The sequence below is a fragment of the Monodelphis domestica genome, chromosome 4, assembly GCF_027887165.1.
Source record: "Monodelphis domestica isolate mMonDom1 chromosome 4, mMonDom1.pri, whole genome shotgun sequence".
Lineage (NCBI taxonomy): Eukaryota > Metazoa > Chordata > Mammalia > Didelphimorphia > Didelphidae > Monodelphis > Monodelphis domestica.
This window is the reverse complement of record NC_077230.1, coordinates 80,298,113-80,324,429: the sequence shown is the minus strand read 5'-3', so window position 1 is coordinate 80,324,429 and position 26,317 is coordinate 80,298,113. Positions and strand designations below refer to the sequence as shown.

The following is a 26,317-nucleotide window of genomic DNA, read 5'->3' as shown; positions in this document are numbered from 1 at the left end:
ACAAGAATTTGTATTAATCAAACATATAAAACAAATGGGAATAAAATGCACATTGAATACTTTGTATATTTAGCTCATAAATCACTTGTTGGTCTCTGATTCAAAATACAAAATAGTTCTTCTCATGAACATGTCTGTTGGATGAAGTGTTGCTCCATCCTTGGGTGGAAAGAGAACTGTCTTGTGCTGGAATGGTCCCTGGGATGGGCTCAGCTGTCTGAGTCTTGGATTGATCACTCTGCAAACAAACGTGATCTGGTTGGGCTGCTGCATGGAGATCTGCAGCTGTTTGGGCTCTGCCTAGTCCTGCTGAGACTGGAGCTTCTTGGACTGAGTTCCTCTCCTACTGCCTGTACTGGGTCACTGTTCTGTCCTGTTCAGTGCTCTCTTCAGGTACTTCAGTAAGATGAGTCCTTTTTTGGTGCCTTTCCACATTGTTCTGGACTTTGCCCATTCTTCTGTTGGTTCTGCTAATCTAGTACTCTTTCTGAGGCATTGTTCTTCTGTGGTTGTTTGGAGGGTAGTTGGATGTCTTCAAGTGTTTCTTACTTCAACATCTCTTCCTATTCAATACAACTGTATACAAGAAGAAATGAAAATGAGTTTACACCTGGAATTCTTTTCTTTGGTTCTGTGAACATTTTAGAATATTGTGATAACTGTATTTCAATCTTACTGGTTTCCTTTGCCTTTCTATGTATTTTGTTTAATCCATTTAAAAAACATTCTGAAAAGGGATCCATAGGCCTCATCAGATGGCTAAAGGGATCTAGGAGAGAGAAAAAAATAGTTACAAATCTCTGGATTATATCTTCCCAAAGCTTTAATGAGCTTTTTGGACAATAAAATGAGAAATATAAAAGCTACAAATTGGTAAGAATCTAGAGGGGGAGAAAAGGCTCAATGCTTCATCAGGGTGAAGCAGTCTCCAAGTAAAGTGAAGGAAGAAGAGAGGGCTGAGAAGTAAGAAAACTGACATCAAAAATATTATTCAAGTCCTAGGCTGGAAAAGGGAGAGATCCTACTTCATTCTGTTGTTTCATTCTTTAACTTCCAACATAGAATATCATCAATTTATTCTTTCTACTGATTCCCACTCACCATTTTGGCAAAAGTGATATCTAACCTGTTGTCACATTTCCTCCAACCCAGAACTTCTTGTTCAACAAAAGTCAACACAACTTCTATTGCAATGTCCCCAGTAGAGAGGATCATCACTTTCCAAAATTCAGACCTAAAGACAACTTATAGATAAAGTAGACTCCATATTTTATTTTACAGAAACTTAGGGAAAATTTTAATGACTTGTCTAGGTTCATATATCCAGGAAGTTTCTGAAACAATCTTGCCTTCCCTTCTTTCATCATTCTTTTATTTTAGTTAATTTCTTCTAATATCCTACTGATGTTCTACAATTCCCAAGTTTGAGTGGTGAGAGGAGAATTGCTGAATCATAGAAATACCTTTAAATTTTAGCTCTTAGGGATCTTAGCAATAAACCAGTACAACTCAAACAAGAAAGGGCAACCCTTAATAAAATTATATTCTTTTATTCTTTGCTGGGGGCAACTAGGTGTCCCAGTGGGCAGAACACTGAGGCTGAAATCAGGAAGACATATTGAACACTGGGCCAAGTCATTTAACCCTGTTTGACTCAGTTGCCTCATCTGTCAAATGAGTTGGAGAATGAAATGGTAAACCATTCCAATATCTTTGCCAAGAAAACCCTAGATGGGATTATGAAGAGTTGTATACAAATAAAAATGACTGAAATGGGGGATGGATTCTTTACTTGGATTTTCTACAAATCAACCAACCAAGCATGTGGTTCATCAGGTTGCCAGGTACACTGTCACTCCTCAAGGAACTAGGATATCTGGAATCAGAGAATGCCTCTCCTATTGTGAAGAAAAAGCAACTTATCCAATCTAGTCCCACTGATTGACCATAAGAGAAGAATTTAATTCTTTTCAAGCAAATATCATATACCAAAGTACTCTTATAGCTACTCTGGGTATTTATCAGCTAACAATAGGAAATTAACAATATTTATTTTTCAGATCTTAGAGATTAAAACTAGAGCACAAATCCTGGTCTAAAAAGAAACTTCTTAATGGTAGGAGTTATTAAAAAATTAGCCTGCCTTTTTAAATGATGAGTTTCTCTTCCCTAGGCTACCACTAAAGGAGACTTAGAAAATGAACAAACTGTCCTTCATTCCTTCAATTGTTAATAGTCTCTGTTCTCTTCCAATTATCTTGCCTGTGTATGTTAGCTATCTCCATGTCTGCATGCATGTACTATCTCATTTTGTGTTCCTTTATACCCAGTGTTTAGCACAGTTCCACGCATATAATAGGAGTTAAATTAACGATTATGATTTTGGATTGATGTTGTACAAAGAAATATAATTATACACTTGTGAAATCAAACCAAAAAAATAGACCTTAATAAAAATAAAAACTTTTAGGAGAATGATTTTTATTGCAACTCATATTTTCTTTTCTTCTTTTCTCTCACCTGTATTATTCTCACCTGCATTGAAAATTTCATTAAAATGACTCCCCCATTTCAACCATGAAATTAACCTATGAAAAGCAGAAATATATATATATATGGAAATGAAATCAGGTCGAGCCATGAGATACTTGAGTACATATAATGAATAACAAGATGCATTTAATGCACAGTATAGTAAAGGCCTAATGTGAATCTGCCAGTCTGATCATGAATTTTATGATACAGAATACTGTATCATAAACTTAGCAGACAAAGGATATTAAGGATACGTGTGCCTGACCAACTCATTGCCATCTGGAGTTTTGGCATAGATAAGGAGTGCCTGGGACAGTCCCAGGCTTTCAGTCCTGCCCCAAACTTTCCAGCTATATGTGATGATTCTGGGTGGCCAAAATGCATTAGGATCTTTATCCCCCTTGAGGTAGATAAGAGGAATTAAAGCCTTTTACAAATGTACCAATCCAGAGTAATCAGACCCCAGTCACCTTTAGTATACCAATCATTAGTTGGCAGAATTCCTTTTGAGTCAGAGGGTGCACTAAATGGGTTCATCAGTTTTTCTAGCTGTTATTTTCTACAAGTTCCCTTCTCTCTAAGGGAAGGGGCTGCCTGACTAGAATGCACCAATGAGTGTGGGGAGGAAATAACCAGCAGGAAGGGTTCTAGTGAAAAAAAATCAACATTAATTCATGTTGGCAAACATGATTTGAAAAAAATAGCTGTTCTATGGGATGTCTCTGGGGCAGCTAGGTGTTTCATACACAGAGTACTATACCTAGGTTCTTAAGTTCAACTCTGGCCTCAGATACTTAAACTTACTTAGGCAAGTGACTTAATTCTGTTTACCTCAGTTTCATCATGTATAAAATGAGCTGGAGGGGGAAATAGCAAATCATTTCAGTATCCTGACCAAGAAAACCACAAATGGGGTCATGAAGAATCAGATACAACTGAGAACACCTCAACACCAACAACCTGGAATATTTCTACAAAGAATCTAGTGGACCAAGTGCACCATGAGATAAAAGAGATTGTGTTAAGAAATCATTCTAACTTTTTGGAGTGAGAAATATTTAGAGGGAAATAAAGAACAAAATTTACAAACAAAGACCTAACTAACAGATCTTTGTAAGGCTTTCCTTAAACTTCCTTCCTACTACATTATATACAACCCATACAAAAGGTTACCTGGTTTACATGAAGTCATTCTTTTTCTTTTCATAGTTAATATTCATAATGCTCTTTATTCTTCCTGGAGTGTTCCAGGTATTTTTATGTGTTTCTGGCTTCCCCAAATATTTTCATAATTCCTCATAATCTCTTCTTTAAGACTATGAGTATCCTACACAACTATATACCAAAATAACAGATGCAAATTACTTTCATTTTCTTTATATATTTGGGTATTTTTTCCAGTTTTTTTAAATCCAAAAAGTATTTTATTTTCCCAGTTGCATGTATAATTTTCAACATACATTTTCCAAAAATTTGAGCCCCAAATTGTCTTCTTCCTTCCCTCCCATTGGATATAGTAAGCAATTTGATCTGGATTTTACATGTATTATCATGCAAAACATACTTCCATATTGGTCATTGTTGTAAAAGAAAGCACATATAAAGCCAAAACCACAAAATAAAACTATAAATAAACTAATGTAAAAGCATGCTTTGATTAGCATCTGTCTCAAACATCTATTTTTCTAGAGGTTGATAAGCATTTTTTGTCCTAAGTCCTCCAGAATTCTTGCAGGTTACTGTATTGCTGAGTACTCTCAGAGTTTATCATCTTACTGTTGTTGTTGCTGCTGCTGTATAGCTCTTCCTATATACAGTATTCTCCCAGTTCTGCTTACTTTGCTCTGAATCAGTTCATGTAGAACTTTCCAGCTTTTTCTGAAATCATTCTGTTCATCATTTTTGGTAGCACAATAGTATTACATCACCAACATATACCATAATTTGTTCAGCCATTTTTATGGACATCCTCTCAATTTCCAATTCTTTACCATATATGTGGACATTATTAAGAGTCTGGTTGCATAGCTGTGATACTCTAAGAGAATAAAATCTATTATCTTCTATTTTTAATTATTCCTATCTAGTGAAAACTTTTTGAAACATATTATTGTGGTCCATAAATTATTTGACATAATTATTCTTTGGACACCAAAAAAAAATGAAAAAAACAAAACAGAAAAATTCTCTCCTTTGACTTAATAAATACTAATGAATGTATAGATAGAACCATATGATTAATTCAATTTTCTTGGAAGCCCATTTCACAGGGCTTTATCCTTTCACCAAGTGATGGGAAAATTCCAGTGTCATTCTAATTACTATAAGAAAGAGTTTTCTAGAGGAGGAGACAAGACTGTGGCATATTAGCAGTATTCTGAATCTCCAATCATTACAAAGCATCTTAAAAGGACAGAAATCAAAACTAGATGAGTAAAGGGCCTCTTCCACTGGATGCAACCTTAAAGGTAGGCAGTGTTTGGGGATTCCCATGCCATAAGGGGGCAAAACTACACTAATCAAAACACAAACTGATCATCCCTCTCCCACACTAGCAAGGGCAGGGCAATTTCTAAATTTTTGTGGGCTGGCTGAAAGCACCATAGACTTACTCCTGGGGGCAGTGCAAGGCCTTGGCAGGGAGATCTGAGACTTGAGGCTGAAGAGTACTGAGCCTGGGCAGCAGAACTAGGAGCTTGGGCAGAAAAAAGGCTGTCCACAACTGAGGCAGCAGGGGTTAGAACATAGGGTCAGGGCAAAATGCTCTAAAGCTCAGGCTATACAAATAACATCACAGATGTACCTGCTCTGAGGCTGCTAACAGGTAAGGGAAAATATTACCAAGGCAAAGTCCTGCAAGATAGAAGCTAAGAAAGCAATAACAACCAACATGAAAGAACTCCGATCCAATCCACTAGTGGCAAAAGGAATAAGCAACAGAAGAAAAACAAAACAAAACTCTTGACCATGGATAATTTCTATGGAGAAAAAGAGAAAAATGCAGAAGCAACAGTAGAGAGTGACAAACAAGCAAATACATTCAAACTTTCCCAAAAGAGAAAGGGTTTTCTATTAATTTGTGACAGGAACCATTTGACTTATATGTGAGCTTCAGAGATTATACATAAATGCACATTCAATATTCTAGACCTATTCTTTTTTAGATGCTATAAATGAAATATTATATTGATAAGAGATGAAACCACCAAAACCCAATAAGAAAAAATATATATATCATAGAATTAGAAGGCATCTCAGAAATCAAGGAGTCCAACCCTCAACCTTAAAAAGCAAGTTCTTTATATGATATATACTAGTCTTGTAGTATTTTTTAATACTCTCTGGTGAGGAGAAATTCACTGCTCCCCAATGTGGTCACTTCCATGTTTCAACACCTATAATCACTGTGGTTTTATTAATATTCTATCAATATGTGTCACACTAACACAAGTCAGATTAGGAAAAATGGAAAGATCATTAGAGTGGGAGTAAAAAAATTAGAACTCCAGCTATGATCTATTGGCATACTAAGTAAGCAACTTTGTGATCAAGAACAAATCATATTAACTCCCCTAGCCTGCCATTTCTTCATCTATACAATGAAATATTAGGTTATGTTATGTCTAAAACAATGTATAAGACTCAACAAAAGTCTGTGATTCTATGATTTGAGTATGGCAAGTCAAACTCTGAAGTTCCTGAGTTTTGTTTGCTGCCAAGAATTATGAACTCTGAATCTAAAGTAGATTCAAATAAATCAAAGGTGTCATTAGTACTTGTATGGGAGTCAAAATGCTGTAGTACATATTAGATTCCATTTTCCTTGCTCTATTTTGTTAGAGATGAAAGTCTCTGAAGCGAATCTTATCAGTTTGGGACTCTCTATAAAGGGGTATTAATTATTCAATGTTCCATGCTTGCATGAGGGGCAGAGTTGGTGAAGACAAAAGAAAAGGAAAAAAAAACTTTCTATTTTGGTTAACTGCTTTGTGAAAGAAGTTGCATGATTCCAATATCTCCTCAGGTCAGCAAAGAGAGAGAAAGAATTTGGGAAGAAATGGACATAATAGAGATTGCCAATTCTTCTACATATTGGCTTCTTCCCAAAACCTCCAACTTTTCAGGGACCTAAATAAAAATTGCAACCTTGAGTCTCTCTCTCAAGTTAGAAGACCAAGATGTCTATGCTGTAGCTTTTACCAATTCTGCCTCTCATGCAATACAGAACATCAAATAATTAATTAGCCTTCATTGAGGAGAGTCCCATAACAAATGGGCTTTGAGACTTGAGTTACATCATATAATTGATTTTTCGGTCATTAAACGCTTGAAAAATCATATGGTGCAATAGGAGAGAACAATTGTGAATGCTAAGCTTGGAAGAGAAAAAAATCTAGGAGCCTGTAAAAGACTGTGGAGGACTTGTTCTATTTGACCCTATACAAATTAAGCAAAGAGTCATTGCAAAGATTATTTTTTTCAATGCAAGAAAAAAAAATTCCTGAAAATCAAAGTTGATCAAAAATGGAATAGACTGACTCAGGAGGCAAAGGGTTCAAAATTAATAAATGTTTTTAAGTTGAGACAATAGGACTATTTGTTATGAATATTATAGAGAGAATTCTTATTTTAGGTAGCTTAAACTAGAAGACTTTTGGGAATCCTTCCAACTTTGATAGACTATAAGTATTGGCCCTAGAGTTAAAAAAAACTTCAGTTCTACTATTAGAAGCTAACATAATGTATAGCATTAAAAATAATGCTTCTCCTCTTTGAATATCAATTATTTTCATCTGCCAAATAACGAATTTGGATCAGTTGGCCTCTAAGAGAAGATGCCTTCAAGATTGTTATCATTTTCTACTTTGAAAATTTTCTAGGTAACTTGTTTTTTTAATCTCCTATTTTTGGTACTTGCCTTTAAGGCATGTTACTATATATTGTACTGAATTTTTTACTATAAGATATGAGAAACCAATTTACTTCCTGTGATTTGTTTAAATACTTTGTGAAAAGACTTAGTAACAAAGATTGGAGCCATTAGCTAAAATGGGGTTTTGAAATAGCTGTGACTTTTGCTTACATATATTCCCTCTACTTATTGTCTTGTAAAAGAAGATTGGATTTAGTCTGGAGCAATAAGATAAATATATCTTGGTGGATATATTTCAATTTATCCAAGAAAAATAACTAAGAAATTAATCCATTATGAACAATCTGACAGTGGTGATATTGGGGCTAGTGATTTTAAAATATTATTTTATTATAACCAACACTGAAAGATAATGAATCAGTTCCTGATGTTTCTTTTTAAAATTTTGGCTTTTAAAAAATTTTCCTCTACTGGATATGTGTGGGCACCCCCCCCATGGTAGATGAGATGGATAACATATGGGAGAACATGAATAGGCATTCCAGAATAAGTAGGTTATGAATGGTTCAGTTGGTATGGATGAGTTGACAGCTATGGATGGTTTTTTATTTTCATTATTTTAAAGATTACCATCATTGATGAGAACTGTTACCTCATCTATTTTATTTGAATAGCTAAATGTTTTTCATTCACCATATCCTTTGCCTATCAATTCTATTCCTGAAGAAAAATTTATGGTATATAGGCATAAGTCTATATAATATTTAAAATCCTAAAAGATGATGCAATTAAAGTGCTGAAGTCAGTAGTCAATATGCTACTCAAATTTATAAAAATCATCAATGGACCCTAGATTGGAAAAAGTCAGGGTATGTCCCAATTCAAAGAAGAGCAATGTCAAAAGAATTCTCAAATTACTGAACAATTTTGTTCTGCAAGCTAGGCTTCAGCAATATGTGAATCAGAAGGGCAGAATGGTTTTCAAAAATGCATAGTAACTTGAGACCAAATTGCCAACATTTGCTCAATTATTGAAGAAGCAAAGGATTTCCAGAAAAACATCTACTTCTGCTTCATTGACTACCTTAAAGCCTTTGACTCTTTGGATCACAACAAAATATGGCAAGTCCTCAAAGAAATGGGAGTACAAGATCATCTTATATTTCTCCTTAGGACTTGTATGTGGACCAAGAAGTGATAGTTAAAACCAAACATTGAACAACCAATTGATTCAAGATTGGAAAAGGAATATCACAAAATTATATATTTTCACTTGTTTATTTAACTTATATAATCAGGGCATCATGCAAAATCCTAGACTGGATAAATTAAAACCTATAATTAAGATTGCCAAGAGAAATATCAGCAATCTCCTATATATATATATATATATATATATATATATATATATATATATATATATATATATATATATATATATAGATAATGCCACTTTGATGACAGAAAGTAAAGAATTTAGAAGCCCTTTGATGAGGGTAAAAAGAGGAGAATATAAAATCCAGCTTGAATCTTAACACAAAAAGTGATAGCATTTTGACTTTTAAGGCAGTATTACATCTCATCAGATGACCTACTTTGAACCTCATAATTTTATTTATTTAATTAATTAATTTAGAATATTTCCCATAGTTACATGAGTAATGTTCTTTCCATCCTTTCCTCTCACCTCCCTCCCATAGCCAATGAGCAATTCCATTGGGTTTTACATGTGTCACTGATCAAGTCTTATTTCCATATTATTAGTATTTGCACTAGGTTGATGATTTAAAGTCTACATCCCCCATCATATCCCCATCAACCCATGTGATCCAGGAGTTATTTTTCTTCTGTATTTCTGCTCCCACAGTTCTTTCTTTGGATGTGGATAGTGTTCTTTCTTATAAGTCCCTCCAAATTGTCCTGGAGTGTTGCATTGCTGCTAGTAGAGAAGACCATTATATTCAAAAGTGCCACAGTGTATCCATCTCTGTGTATAATGTTCTTCTGTGAATCTTTTAATTTTATTATAGATTTCTGTATTTTAGTTAACTAGTAATTATATATGTATATGTGTATGTATGTTTTGAATATATAAACACACATATATACAAACATAAATTATGAATAAGTAAATTTATTTATGATACAACAGTCAAGACTGTGTGCTTCTGCCTCTTTATCTTTTTCTCTGTCTTTTAGTAAATTATTTGTACCAGAACCATGGAAGGGGAAAGAATTTAGATAAGGCTTACACAAAACTTTGACTGGTTATTTTTGAGCCAACGGCAAGTTTATCAAAATGTGCTCCAGGGAAATTAACACCAGATGCCCTCTCAAACCATGCTTTTTTAAAATAAATTCAGCTGAAAATTAAAGGGTGGATACTCTCAATACCATCCTATAATAAGCAGATAGATATTTATCTCCATGTGGACATGGGTAGGTAGGGAGGGATGATGACAAAATAGGTCAGAAAATAACTTCCTAATTCCAATTATTATTGGCTATTTTCTTTTTCAATTATAAATAATTTCAGAAACCCTTTACATTTCAGAACCCTGGGGGGAAATCCTAGTTACCTTACTATACTTGCTCCTATGGTCTTACATCAGCAAGTTATCATTACAAGTTAGTGTAAAAGTTGAAACAAGAAGGAACTGGGAGAAAATGGCCAAAGTAAAACCATGCATTTTCTTTTGGATTGATTTTGTCCTAAAAATTGTGGTTCTTTCTTTTCTTTCTTTACATGCAGCCACTTAAGAATGCTTTTTGACTATGAGATAAGTCCACAGAACAAACTCAATCAGTTACCCAAAGCTGTCATTTTCCCCCACTGGATTTATTTTCCCTCTTCTGCACTCTTATGGCATTTTATTCCACTTTTATGGCATTTAAATTATATAATATGGACCTGGGGTTATACAGGGATACTTTTTGCCTGTCCCTTCCTATATTCAAATCTCCTAGAAATCAACAGTAGTGTTTTTTTTGTCTTTATATCCCCCAAGTTCACTTGATTCAATGCCTCACAAATAGAAAGAAGTGCTCAGTATTTATGAGTATTCATTAATATATGATACAAAACATATCAAGACTCAATAAGAATAACTTCCCAACCCTCCCACGATTCAGCAGAAAGAGTGTTGTATTCAGATAAGAAGATGCAGATCCAAATATGTTTCTCCTTTCTTACTTGAGTGACTTTGGTCATGTCATAAAATCTGGAGATTTCCTCATTGAATGTGATGCTCTCCAATATTCTAGATCTAATTCCACGATCTACAGCCCATCTTCTTCAAGCCTATGTGGGGCACTGAAGCAATATCGTGACCTGACAGAAAGGGGACGATGTGCAGAGACAAGGCGTCTTCAGGAACTCAGCAATGCTATCTGACCTTCCTGGCCCTGCATTAAATGAGTTCCAGGTAGCCCCTCTGTGAGTGCTATCTTTTAGCTGCTGCCTGGCTGTTAGCTACCCATCCTGAACCATTATGTCTCCAGAACACAGACAAAGGGATCCATCAAAAGGCCTAGAGACAAGTTTGATTTATGCAGTTCATTCTTCATTTTCCAACATCACTGCCAGTCATGTACACACAGCTGTGGGGAATTTTGTTCAGTTTATAGCACCTACAACATTGCTACATAAGTTTTCATAATCTGACTGTCAGAAAGATCTCAGGGTGAGGATTGCACACAAGAAAGATTGGCACAGCATCACTAGGGAAATGGCAAGTGATGCATATGGAACAACAAGGTTTGATATCAGTCACTTCGGAAAAAGAGTTGTGCATCCCTCCCCCTTTGCCCCCCCCCCACCTATGTAGTAAGGTCCAATGCAAAGGTTGATCTCATGTCGGGAGCATTCTTTCTAGCTCAGAAAATTGTATTTTTCTTTCTGCTACTGTAATGCATTTTACAGCTTTCTGTTGTTCTTTTAAACACATTTAGAAAGCAGTGTGTGGTTGTAGAAGACAAGCTTGGCATGGGATAGCAGGTAATGGAGGAAGAATTTTGGGAGGTTCTCACTCTTCCTGACTGGATCTTAAAATATTATCCTGGGAATCAGTCACTAGGAAAGAGAAAACCAGCACATTTTCCTACACCTTTAGCCATACAACTTTTGGATATCTCGATTTTCTTTGAAGACATGAAAGCAACATGTGTTAATGAAGCTGTGTTCTAAGGTTGTATTAGGAAGTAAAATCCAAGTTGCTTAAAAATCCTTATTTTAAGGGGGCAGCTGTGTGGCTCAGTGGACTGAGAGTCAGGCCCAGAGATGTGAGGTCCTGGGTTCAAATCTGGTCTCGGACACTTCTAGCTGTATGACCCAGGGTAAGTCACTTAACCCCCATTGCCTAACCCTTACCACTCTTCTGTCTTGGAACCAAAACACATTATTGATTCTAAGACTGAATGTAAGAGTCTAAAAATCCTTATTTTAAAAACAAGACTACTATGGCACTTGGGCTGAACTCAGTGTGGAAGAACTCAAAATTAATTCTCTGACATTCTGCCAATTCCAATAGTGTGATGCTTCCTTCAGCCTATTGAAGTCAAATATCTTACATTTAGAAGGTATTTAATACTATTGTTGAATTAAATTCCACAAATGTTTATTAAATACCTACTGAATGCCAGGCATTGGGGGGATACAAAAACAAAAACAGTTCCTGTCCTGGAGGAGCTTATATTCTCTAGAAAAGAAAAAAGCAAGAAGAGCTAGCTGTTTCAGTGGATTGAGACTCAGAGACATTTAAAGTTGGGTTCAAATTTGGCCTCACACAATTCCTACCTGTGTGACTATGTGTAAGCCCCTTATCCTCTCTTGCTCTCTCTTACCACTCTTCTGCCTTGCAACAAAAACACAGTATTGGTCCCAAAGAAGAGATGGGGATTTTTTTGTTAAAAAGGAAGGGGGGAAAGGGATTTTTTAAGAACCATGTGCAAAAACAATGCTAAATGCTTTACTTATTTTATCTTCATATAATTCTAGGAAATGGGTGCTTTTATTATTTACTTTTTCCCTTCTTATCCACTTATTATTCTCACTTGACATCTGTAGAAACTGAGGAAAATAGAATCTAAGTGGCTTTCAAGTTTATGTTAAATATCTGAGGCCAAAGTTGAATCTGGGCCAAATGTTTTCTCCATTTCTTTAAGAGGTGGCATATGCAGAGATAGGTAAATATAAAAATAAAAAAAAAAGGTAAATGCAGAGTAATTATTGTGGGTAGTGCCTACCAACAATAAGATCAGAATTGGCCTAAGGTAATTCGTGATACTTTAGCTAAGGCTTCCAAAGGGCTAAAGATTCCCTTTGAACACAGTAAGGACTGAATGCATTTTAGTCATGGGCCCAGTCTGTGCAAAGGTAGAGAGATGAAAAAGATATTTCATCCTAAAGGCAGGAAGTAGAGGGCTACAAAAGCTTTCCAAGGCTAGCTAGGTGGATAAAATGTTGGGTGTAGAGTCAGGAAAGCTCCCCTCTCTGAGGTCAAATGTGGCTTCAGATACTTCCTAGCTGGGTGGCCCTGGGAAGTCACTTAACCTTTCTGGCCTCAATTTCCTCATCTGTAAAATGAGCTGGAGAAGGAGATGGCTGATCACTCCAGCATCTATGCCAAGAAAACCCCAAATTTTTGTGTCTCCAAGTTAGGCCCTTAACCCCCATTGCCTGGCCCTTACCATTCTTTTGTCTTGGACTGATACATAATATTGATTCTAAGAGAGAAGGTAAAGGTTTTGGAAGGAAAAAAAAAAGTGGATTTCACAAGACCTTGAAATTGATTGGATCTAGGTAGGAGGGACAAAAGAAGAGTTGAAGATGACCCGAACACCAGTCTCTCTTGGCCACGTGAACTCCCCATTCTCTTCCTCCACCTGATGTGTGGCCTTTCTGGGATCACCCTCTCATTATTATAATAGCTTTCCCATAGGATTTCACTGCTGCCATAACAAACACTACCTCGTTTCAGTAAGATGAATGAAGAGTTTTAATGAAACTGGCCCAAACTGCTCTGGCAATCTGCCTTATTTTTGTGTTTTAAATGGGAGTGATCCATCAGCTGAGGGCAGCCTCTCTCTCCCAGCCTACCTCTACAGTAGTGCCCTGCCTGTCTGTCATCCTTAGATTTCCCTTTACTGCTGCCTTTCCCCTGTCAGCCACAAGGCTCTCTGAGTCTTGTGCTTGCCTCCCATAATGCCCTAGTGAGCTCCCCTCCCCTGGTCCAGCTCTAATCCCTTTTAATTCAGCAGGACAGAGAAAACCCAGATTCATGCAGGTGTTTTCTAACTTCATCATTCCCCCATCCACAGGAGATATGCACTGCACACCCTGGAAAGTCTGGCAGGTATTAATTACACTTACAGGCTGCTCACTCATTAGAATTGCCTATCTCCCTTGAGAGAGGTTGTAAATCATACCATGATTCATGACTTTTTTTAAATGAGGGGGAAAATACACAAACACCAAAGGAGGGGGGGGCTCTCCCAAAGAATAAATATAAATGAAGGGGAGAAATGACACCTTAATCCAGTTGACTAGCAATTGCACTGAGCTCATCATTCTACCAGAGGGGGTAAGAGCAATAAACATCTGTATTAAAAAATAGAATTATATATGGATGTACATACATACATATCTATGAAAATCGATTTGTTTTTGGAGAGCATAAAGTGAGAGGGTTCAAAAATTAACAGAAGTCTTGATGAAAGAGGATCTTGTGGATGGGATTTTTTTTAGGAAAAGGTTTAAGATTTTGTCATGAGGACACATGATTATAATCCATGCTACCTATGAGGTTGAACTTGGTGGTTCACTCAGCACCTGGAATTCTTGGATTCAGTGAGCTAAACCTACCAGTAATCCTCAATAACTATAACATCATTATGGTAGGCATCCCAGAAGGAGGATCCCCTAGATTAGCTAAGAAAGGGGAAACATACCAGAACAGAAAAGGAACAGGTCAAAATTCTTTGTTCATTAGAGTGAATTTGTGCAATAAATGGATACTTTCAGCTTGATTGAGATAGAAAGAAGGAAAGAAGGAAGGAAGGAAGGACAGAAGGAGAGAGAAACAAACAAATACAGAGGGAAAGGAAGGAAGGAAGGAAGGAAAGAAGGAAGGAAGGAAGGAAGGAAGGAAGGAAGGAAGGAAGGAAGGAAGGAAGGAAGGAACGAAGGAAGGAAGGAAGGAAGGAAGGAAGGAAGGAAGAAAGAAAGAAAGAAAGAAAGAAAGAAAGAAAGAAAGAAAGAAAGAAAGAAAGAAAGAAAGAAAGAAAGAAAGAAAGAAAGAAAGAAAGAAAGAAAGAAGGAAAAGGGTGGGGGTGAAGGAAAGAAATATTGTCAAATTAGAAGTTGCTTTCTCAATGGAATTTCTCCATAAAATCACCAAGTCTTTAGAAACAGAACTAAAAAATCCCTAGACAACATTTAGTCTATACTTTTGCCTCTAGGCCTGCTTTACCTGAAACCTTCCATACTCTTCTAAAAGTATCCACAAAGGAATGAACTCTAAATTCCCCATGTTACAGTCTAATAGGAACAAAGGAATTTTATTTTATGAAAGTAAAGAAGGCCATGCCACCCCTTCTAAACCCTACCAATTGTCTTTATAATCTTCTTAAAGTCCTTCTACTAATGTTTGAATTTTCTTATTTTTTTTCTTATGCTTTGGAACTTTGAATCCCATCTATGAAGGTACTTATTCCAATGATAAAGAGACCAATCCCTCCATTTCTTCTCATCATTTTCTGCCTTTCCATGAATTTTCCATAAGGGGTTCATCCAGCTTTGGGGGTAAAAGGGAATTCCTTATAATTTCAAAAATGCAAAGATATTATGGAGCAGATGGGATATTTCTGCATTCTCTCTCCCTATTTAATAGGGACAATTATCTTGATTCTTTTTTTTTGTTGTTGTTATATGACCTGCCTAACTCCTTTTCCATCACAGATCTCTTTGTGACAGTGTCCTTTACTTGGTTTCCCCTTCACAATTCTTGAAATGAAATACATTGTAGCGTACTCACACTTATCTGTCTTAGACACTTTAAGTGACCCTGGGCCAGGTACTTGATCTCAGTTTCTTCTTCCGTCAAAGAGTACTTACCTCTCATAGGGTTGTTGCCAGGATAAAAATCAGAAAATATGTTTAGATTTAAATTGTATTATTATTCTCATAAAAATGAAAACAAATTGCTGGGATAAAAATGGAAATTGGATAAAAAAAGACATTGACATTCACCAACATGGATTACTCCATTACCTCAGGAAGTTTAACCAATGTAAATCAATGACACAATGAAGAGATTCAAGTAGTCTAAAAATCATATTAGCCAGCAAACACTTTTATTTCTATGCCTAATTCAGAAATATGACACAGAATAAAATACAAACTCATTTTAAAAAGTATATTGATGAAGGATGATAGAAAATTATAACCAGCATCCCTTTATAAAAGAAAAATGGAAGTAAAAAATAACTTTTTTTAAAAAGCTTAGGGAGAGACTAAAGCCAGGTTATCACAAGAGCATTTAAGATGAGCAATATAAGGAGGTAATGGACCATATGAAAAATGGGAAAGATCTATCAAGAGATCTATAAGAAATTCTTTTCTCTACCAATGATGGTTGAGCTACCATGTTTGGCTTCTAACAACCCACTTTCTTATATTCTACATGAAGAAGAAATGGCTAATAAAAGTAAATGGGAAAACCAGGTGGACAAGATTAAGTATACTCAAAACCTGGCATTGAAAAATGGCTTTTCATGGAATTTGAAAGAAGAAACTATAGCAAGTGTTGAGAACAATCACATACCTTTAAAAAATCACAGACCTTATTTTTTACAGAGATTGAGGGTCCATCAACAACTACCAACACACATGCCTACTTTCCTATCATTAAAAAAATCCTTTCTCTCAACAGTAAAATTTGTCACTACCTGTCTTAAAATTCAATTTCTAATAATGAATGTTTATTGTCATTTACTGTGCACCCAACATAGTGTCAGGTGCTCTGAGGTATACGAGAGAAATATGACTCATTGTCCTTAATAGAAGTTATAATCTCCTTGAGAAGACAAGACTAACAGCCAAATTTTATTTATCATTTTATCTCCCTCAGCCCCTAGCACAGTGTACTGCTTTCTGGGTACTGGAAAAATGTCTATGAATGAGTGAACAGAAGCATATAAGACTAGAAAATAATAAAAGGCTATATCATTGTGTCAAAATGATTGGTAGTAAGTACTAATAAATACAATAAGTTTTTAGAACAGAAAGCAATCAATATGGACCAGAAGGATTAGTGCAGACCCAAAAAGCACATAGGACTGGAGTTAGATCCTAATGGACAGGAACTCTTCTGGGAAGAAAAGAGATAATTCCAAGTTAAAACAGCAATATAACAACAAATACAGAAACTTTTTTTGGGGGGGGGTGAGGGAGCAGGAAACTAAGAACCCAAAATTAGAAGAGTGAAATATAAGTCAAAGTAGGTAGTTGGGGGATTGAAGGTAAAATTTAATGATTTACAAGCACAGAGTTTTACATATTGATGCGGTAAATCTGTTCCCAAAGGAATAGTACCTCTCAGGGAAGAGACAAGAAGAGGCAATGTGGTCTATCAGCAATGCCATCAGACATTGATTGGTTCCTGATGGTTGTTGTGTCAGGAATGGCAGATGTATTTGGATTCACATCCAATTCAGTCTATCCTGAGTCCTTGAGGTGGTAGTGATGAGTATTTAAACTATGGGAGTATATACCAAAGTCATCATTGGAGATGTGGGAAAGAAAATGATGAATAGAACTTGTGTGTTAGCCATTTCTCTTCAAGACTTCCTCTTCTGATGTAGTCTATGTAATACAAGCTGAGGATAATTAGGTGTGGTAATAGGCAACAAAAATTGTTGATTGTTGATTATAATGAACTTCTCTAGTAGTAACAATGCAATGATCCAGGACAATTCTGAGGGACTGAGGAGAAAGAACACTGTCCACATCCAGAGAAAGAACTGTGGGAGCAGAAGCATAGAAGAAAAGCAAATGCTTGATCATATGGGAGATGGGGATATGATTGGGGATGCAGACTCTAAATGATCACCCTGGTGCAAATAGTAATAATATGGAAATAGATCTTGATCAATGACACATGCAAAATCCAGTGGAACTGCTCATTGGCTATGGGAGGGGAGTGGGAGGAAGGAGAGAAAGAATGTGAATCGTGTAACCATGGAAAATTTTTCTTAATAAATTTAATTTTTAAAAATTAATGAAGGAAATAAAATAAAGAATGATATGCTTCAAAAAATAGATAATTGTTTCCCAAGCCAGAAATTCTTGACGAATATTTCCCCAAAATTAAAGTGAATGATGGATTCAGTTAGACAGCTTAATTATCAGTCACCTAGTGCTCCACTTTGAGAGGATAGTTGGAGAAGTTACGAGATGAAGTTCCATTCAATAATGATAATATGTGTGATAGCAGCAGCAGCAACAGATGTTTTTTTCTGGCTCTATTTTCATATCTCCTATGCACTGAATGACACATGGTGTGGTTCTAATTGATAGTCTCTTAATAAACACCCCATCTTTCTGGTATTAGTACTGTAGAAAGAGAAGGATAGCATCATATGTGTGAAACTCCATGACCTATGATTCTACATTTCAAGTTACTGAGCTAGGCTATAGAATCAATCAATCAACCTTCAAAAAGCATTTATTTAGGTTGTACTATACATCAGACATTATTATTGGTATTGGGGATACAAAAATTGTTGTTTAGTCATTTTTACTTGTGTCTGACTCTTCATGACCCCTTCTGGGATTTTCTCAGCAAAGATTCTGAAGTAGTTTGCCATTTCATTCTTTAGCTCATTTTACAGATGAGGTAACTGAGGCAAACAGAGTTAAGTGATTTGCCCAAAGTCATGCTGCTGAGTAAGTCCCTGAAGCCACATGGGAACTCATGAATATGAGTCTTCCCAACTCCAGATCCCGCATCCTATTTATTGTACTACCTAGATGTCTTCATCTAAATATACATAGAAATATAATGAAGGAATAAATTTGTCACTGTTCCCAGAGGCACATTCTAAGGGGGAGAGAAAAGAGGATTAAAATAAATAATCATATAAATATATACAGATTAAATATAAAGATAACAAATACAAACAGACTCATAGTCATGTGGAGGAGTAGACTTGCCCTTAGGTTCTTGAGAAAGGCTTCATGGCAAAGATGGCTCTAGACATGAATTTCGAAGGATCAGGGATATGCAGTGAAGTCCAGGCCCCCAAAGAGTACATTTTACACCTAGAAAGCAGACAATTCTCCCTTTCCATAAGTGGAACATTCAGCAGATATCTCAGGGAAGTGATTTTTAGGTGATGTAAATTTGTCTCTACCTACTCACTTTACTTAGCCTATGAATGGAAGATGTATAGAAAATATACCTTTACACAAGTCATGGAATTTCTCAGACATGGCAGATACAATCATAATAAACAGAATTATGACATTAAAAGTGAAGTTAGAGTTTTCATAACACTGCATAATAAAGTTAGTAGGTGCGCAATATGTGGCCCCTTTCCCACCCACTCCACCTAGACTTTATTCCTAGAGGTTGGCTATTGTTTTCTATGAAGCCATGCAAAGATATTTAGACTATGCTTCTTTTTTTCCTCCTTTTTCTTAAAAAAAATATTATTCTCAGCTCATCTTGAAACTTTTATAAATCTTTAAATATTTGAATCCATATTTTAGATATATTTTTTCTTTGTCAAAAGTATAATTTGCATGAGAATGTGAATAAGGCAGGGATTGTTTGTATATAAGGAGAAGGAGTCTTTGACCTTCAGGGTAGGAGGTCTCAGATGAAGCAGAATTGCCCTAACTCCATCCTTACCAGCTTTTCCATAGGATTCATCAGTCATTTTGCCTGTCTCTTTTACTACTATACTGAGGAATCACCATAGTTCTATTTTTGAGGATCTGAGTCAGCTTGGAAGAGTCATAAAGGCACTGGGAGAGAAAAGGAATGGGAATTTATTATACTTCCCATTGTGAAATTATGCAAGAAGCCTGGAGAAACAATGCCTGTGGGTCCTGACGCATTCTAGGCTGATTTACTGTGCCCAGAACTTGGCTTTCAATCTCATCACCCCTGTGGTATCTTCTGAGCTTAGAATTCACTTTCTCCCCTCAAATTTGCCTCCTACAGTCCTCTGTTTCCTTCGACATTCATCAGTTTAAATCCCACCTTTCTTAGAGTTTACCTTTCCCCTCCCTGGTGCCACTTCCTCAGTAAATTCTCTTGTATTTGTTTGTCTCTTTACAAGTAGTATCCTGGGCAGAATTTAAGCTCCTTGAGGGCTAGAGTTTTTTCCCTTTTGTTCTTCTGCCTTTAGGACATGACCCAGTACTTTGCCCATGGTGGGCACTTAATATATGCCTCCTTGAATTGTAATCGCCAGGTATTTAGGCAATGTTTCTAGGTCATTTTTCTGCAACACATTTAGCAATTTACTACACACTGAATATTGTTGAATGATGATAATTAGGAAGAGGTGAAACAATTTTTCAGGACCTTTGAACAGGAGAATTTTAGTTCTAATTATGTTTTGTTCAGAAGAAGTACTGTCAAAACATGTAATTATCTCTGGAACTTAATAGTCAAAACATGTTTCAATCATTTTCACACATTTCCACCAGGGGGTGCTCCCCAATAGAAAGTAAGGTGTTAAAATTTTTTTAAGTTTTATATATATATATATATATATATATATATATATATATATATATATATATTGTTTGTCTGGACAAGCCAAAGAAAACATTTCTTTTCACCAAAATTATGGAAACAAGTTGTTGTTGTTTTTTATCTCCATTATTCAGACCAATTAGTTATCAAAGAATACAGAAAAGAAAAGAATAAAACCAAGGCTTCTTAACTCCCCAAATATTCAAAATATTGTGTCTTTGAAAACTCAGCTAGGTAAATATAATCTTAGAAACTGACTAGAACAAATACCAATATAAGGATGGGAAAATAGAAGCTAAGAAGAGGAAAGGGAAGAGAGAATATAAAATTCCTAATCTTCCATTTCTCTTACTGATTTTCAAAACAAATGAAAATGTTTTTTTAATGCATTAAATGTCTATTATGTTTTAAGAAATTATGCTGGTGTGTACATGATACAATACTATATTTCTGGGGCTGGTGAGAGGAGAAAAGGATAACTCTACAAATAAAATTCTAGAATATATTAAATGGGCAGGTAGGGACTACAGTGAATAGAGGGCTAGACCTGGAGTTATAAGGACCTGAGTTCAAACTCAGCCTCAGACACATACTAGCTGTAGAACTCTGAGCAAGTCACTTAGTCCCATTTGCCTCAATTTCTTCTTTAAAATGAGCTGGAGTAGGAAATGGCAAACAATCCAAGTGTCTTTCCCAAGGAAATCCCAAATGGAATCACTAGGAGTCAAATAAAACTGAAACAACTGAACTGCTAATATATTAAATCATATTTTATATTTGAAAGGCTATATGGGGTCATTGATAGAGATCTGGCCTGCCTCAGTCAGAGAAAGCTGGGTTTAAATGACTTGTCTATACATATTGTCTCTAAAACATACTTCCAGTGCAATCTTGGGTAAACCACTTAATATGTCATTGCTCCAAGGCAATATTCTATTGTTCAAAGATAGTTGATTCTCATTGGTTGGAAGACATCCCTCACTAGGAATGCTCTAGAACTGATAACTCATATACAACTGTCTAAAGGCCAAATCCAATGCAGAAGCTAAGAATTATGTTGTTTGACATTTTAAATATAGTAAAAAATATTTGAAAATGTAAAAAACTCTTCTTTAAAGGAGGAGCTGGATTTGGCAAAAAGGCCATGGTAGCCTGATGACTCTTGCCCTAGAGTAGTGAAATCACAAGTCTGGTGGGTGGAGGAATAAAATAATGCAAAACAATTTCCTGAGGTTACAAATGTTAATGATGGGGGAATTGGAAAGGTCTCATGTAGTAGTTACCACTTGAGTTAGATTTTGAAAGGAAATTGGGATGCTATGAAAGGGAAGTGAGCATAGCATGTGTTGAAGTTTAAGACTCCACATGAAGGAGAAGCTAGGTGACTTGGTGGATTGAGAGCCAAGCCTAGAAACTAAAGGTCCTGAATTCAAATATGGCCTCAGGTGCTTTCTAGGTATGTGATCTTGGACAAGTTCCTTAGCCCCAATTTTCTAGCTCTTAACACTCTTCTGTCTTGGAACCAATATGTACAGTATTAACCCTCAGACTGAAGGTAAGGGTTTAAAATAAAAATTCAAAAAGACTACACATAACCTCTATTAGATCCACTTAACAACTTGAAGATAAATACTTCTGTTTCCATGTAGGACCTCCTATTTAAAGCTAAGCATCCTGGAATTTTGTCATAGCCTGTTCCCTATAGCTAAGACTTTCAGGTAAAAGCACTTGGATGTTTATGAAAAGCTTCCCTAATAATATTTCCTCTTGCAAAGCACTAGGCACATTATTTCACTTTTCTGGAATTCATTTTATTCACCTGACAAAAGATGTCAAAAGAAGGGGTGGAATTAGATGACAAGCTCTAAATCTATCTTCCTAACTTGGTGTGGTAAAGGAATTATTCTCTCCATTTTGCAGACAAAAACAATGAAATACTGAGAAGTTAAGCCATAGAATCACAAATCTAAGAGCCAGAATTTGAGTCCTAGGCTCCTGTACAACTTCCTTAGCATCAGAGTTTTTCAAAGTGTTTTACTATCTATGTATTATTAGGGGTTAAGGCATTTGGGGGATATTCAAAACCCTAATTAAAAGTGCCTTCATCCCCACTTACATTTTACTTTGTCCTATAACAATGTCTGGCACCCCACTTCTATAAAATTAGCATGAACATTCAGCCATGATTATTTTGAATACTATCTAGGGGAGTTTTTTAATTTAGCAATCCAAGAACCTTGTAATAACTATCATATTTACCAAAAATTCAAGCCAGGGACACAGACACTGAGAATAGCATTTTAACAAGGTTCTGGCATCTTAGAATTTTTTCTTTTGAAAGACTATACAACCCACACAGTGGACTTCATTATTTATGATATATAGAATATATTTCATTCAAGGGATATACAAAAATTTCCTTTCCTGCTTCTGGCAAATATTCTTGTAGTCTTGTTGCTTTTTCCTACTGAAAAATTAAGTCCAGAGAGGCTAATTTACTTACCCAGAGCTCCGAGTTTAGAGTGGGGCAGTCCAGGGAATAGGCATCCTACCCTCTAGCCAATAAACCCCATTTTCTCTGTCTCCTTTCTCTGTTGTTCATCCATACTCCTCTTTTTCCTGCCTCTTGATCAACAGGAGGGAAGAGAGAAGATGGAGGTATGAAGATGTTTTTTTAATGGCTAAAATAGCCTAGAGCTTCCTTTGCTACTCACAGCAAAATGTATTGAAAAATTCTACCTGTTCCTTCTAGCCTTGATCCCTTTAATCCTGCTGCCTGTTTATACTGAAATCATCACTAGTCCTGCAAAGATTTGCTTTACATTTTCTATGAAATTCACCGAGGCCGTAATACCATGGTAAGAAGCCCAGAGTCACTAAACTAATTTGTGTTCCTGGGGAAGGCTGATACCGGGGGAAACCCTTGACCCAAACTGGTGAAAGGACAATTCTATATTCTCCCATTCTTTGAAAAATTATAACTTAAGACTATTTCACGACCTACTTTTTATTGAATTGTCCTGGCTAACATTGGGACAGAGGCAGGTACGTGGGGGAACAGACAGGTTAGCATGAAGGAAGCATCTTAATTCTGTATACTGAATGTGACAGTTGTTTTTTACAGCACCTGCTTAAATAAGCTTGAAAATAACGCCATGGATCGATGGGTCTGATATGTGTCATTACTGAAAATACAACCCTGGGATTAACTTAGCCATTCTCTCTTCCAGATAGTGAACAAAGCTTGTCCTCAGAATCTGAAACATATGTTGTGACCTAGCCTGGCCCCACAGTACATTTCTCTTACCCTACAAAGGGGGAGCATGAAGGACTATATACATCACTGTACAATTGTCTCCTTTCTCCAAACACACACACAGAGAACTAGAGCAATAATGTGGGAAAAGGACAAGTAGGAGTGAAATTATTACAGGGAAAAGGAAAGAGAAATTTTAAAATATGATATATATCAAAGAAAAGAAATTAGTATTTTATATAATCTTACACATTAGCCTTATGGATTCTGTAATATAAATAGACACAGGTAGAAGGACATGGGTCTGTGATTTCTTTTGTATGAGAAAGTTCAGGTTAGAAAATAAGACTGTCAGCATCTTCTCTGTCATTTATAGACTTGACCCAACCAGGCAACTGAGAAGCTAAGCCCAGAGTCATGTAGTATGTATCAGAGGAGATCTTCTAGCTCTGAAGTAGGCTCTTTAAACACTACATCATCCATGCAAAAATTATCCTCATTTTAAAGAGGAGAAAATTGAGGGAAAAAAAGACATTTTAGGACTTTTCATTTTCACAAAGCAAGGATGTGGCAAGATCATGACAATCTCCAGTCTAAAATCTAAAACCATTGCTTGATTTTTTTTACCTCACTTTACCCCAGCTGATTTAGGCAGTACTCATGGTAAAGAGACAGGTGTGGGTTAAAAAAAGAATGGAAAGTGCTAAAAAAGTATTTAATAAAGAGGTACAAAGGAGCTTTAACACCTGGAAGAAAATCTTAAGAGAATTCTCTGAAAGTAATAAGACAAGGGAACTAACAACAAAAACAACAAAAAAGAGGGAGAATTAAGAAAGAAGAAAACTGAAAACAACATCATAGATGAAAACCTAGTTATTTGGGATATTAAGTTTTCCTCTTGTTCAGCACACTTTACAGTCACTTTTTCACCATGCTCCAATACATCCCCTCTTCATTTTCCCCTTTTCTGCATCCCTTTATACATTGTCTTTCTTCTGCTAAAATGAAAATTCCTTGATGACCCAGATTGCTTCACTTTCTTGTATTTGTATCCCTTGGCATAATTACTGGCACCAAGTTCTAAATTCTTAACTTCTTTATCAATGTCTGTCTTCTTCTCTCCCTCTCTCCCTCTCTCCTTCCCTTTTGCCCCCTTCTTTCCACTTACTACCAAACTAGCAAATTAATAATAGACCCTGCTTGCATGACACTCTTCTCACAACAGCCTCATGAGTCAGCTAGTGCAAGTATCATTCATCAGTTTTCCTATTTTGTAGAAAAGTCAGAGTTTATAACACTCATTTACTCAAAGTTATACTTCTCACAAATGCCAGATTCAAGACTGAAATTCATTTCATTCTCCACTGTCTGATACACACAGCTCAGAATAAGCTGGAGGGTTGGCAGTTTTCCAGTAAACTGGCCTATATGTAGAGCCAAAATTTTTCAGGAAGGAAAAAAAAAAGAAATTCATTGATCACAATGGCAATAATTTCCAAGTTCCAAGGATAGTTCAATGAGAGTATTCTCAATTTAAGACAAGCGACTAACTTATCCATTCCATTCCTTGTTTCCAGAAGAACTCATACCATAGAACCCTTTAGCCTTATACTGGAAAATCTAGTGTTACCAAAAAAAAAGGAAAAAATGAAAAAGAAAATTAAGCCAAACCAAAGCAAAAATATCATGTTTAGACAAGAGAAAGGAACATTAGCATAATATATTCATAACATAAGCTTGAAATATTGAATAGCCTCACACATGTCATGAAGTGGAACAATTTCTCTTCTTCTTGATCTATGTTCTTTATATTTGCCATTCTAAAAAAAATTTATAAACTTGAACCCCTGCTTGCTTGCTACTTGCTTAGCTATTGATGAGTAGAAGTCTGCATTATAATTTCATTTGCAGCCATCAATAAATGATTCTGCAGAGAGCATACTTAGATTTCATCAGAAATACTATTATGAATTTATTCATTTCACTTCCAGTAATAATAATAATAATAATAATAATAATAGCTTTCAAACCCCAGAAACTTTAGCATCTAAACTAAAATTTTGTACTTGTAAAACATCACAATGTTGAATGACTGTTTTCCAGATACTGGGTCATATTTGTGAACAGCCAGGAATCATAGGCTTATGCCTATTCCTACCTTTCTGTCCTTTTGAATTTACCCTTTTGGTTACTCAAAAGTCAGCTAGTATAACTGGCTCTCCTGATTCTTGCAAGAAGATTATTATAAATAAAGCTCAGCACATCATTCCGTATAGGGGATTGGAGAAATGACTCATAACACATATTCCTGTTTCTTTCCAAGGTTTAAATTGTAATAGTCACCAATAATCAAGACTGGGTAGTGCTAAGCACAAGGAGATATGGCAGGATGACTGTGGATTCCCATCCTCCCAGTTTCATAATGCTTCCCTGTTCTAAAACACTAAAACATTTGTTTAACTCCATTTCCAATCTCAAGTTCTAATTTACCTTTCTTAAGACTTCACTTGAGGCTTCATTTAGTCTTATCCAGGAGCATCAAGGTAACCATTTTTTAAAAGAGAAATTGCACAGTTCTTTGAAGGAATATAGTCTACAATATCCCCTGTAATGTCACAATGGTAGACCCACATGATTTTGTCTCTGTTCTAAAATATGCCTACATGTTCTAAGAGCTGAGGTCAGGAAAAAGGAGGGAAAGATAGGGAAAGGAAGGGAAGGAAGGTAGCCAGGCTTTCTCCCTGTGGGGTCAGGGAATTGACCAGGGAACTTTGTAGGTATTCAAGGGAGCCAATTAAATAAAGCTAGTCTCCAGGGAAAGTTAGGTAGATTTATTTAGGGTTAGGAAGGGAAAGTTTAGAAAAGTCAGGGAAATTTGGATCTTCT

The 26,317-nt window shown here is 36.0% G+C and overlaps 1 long non-coding RNA gene across 1 annotated transcript; it reads right to left on the bottom strand.

The window, feature by feature from the left end:
• On the bottom strand, positions 1 to 26,003 carry LOC103095499 (uncharacterized). Its single transcript, XR_467195.2, has 3 exons — positions 25,922 to 26,003; positions 677 to 769; positions 1 to 576 (listed from the first exon to the last, which is right to left on the bottom strand). It is a non-coding gene; the product is annotated as an uncharacterized LOC103095499 (long non-coding RNA).
• Between the last annotated feature and the right edge of the window lie 314 nt (positions 26,004 to 26,317).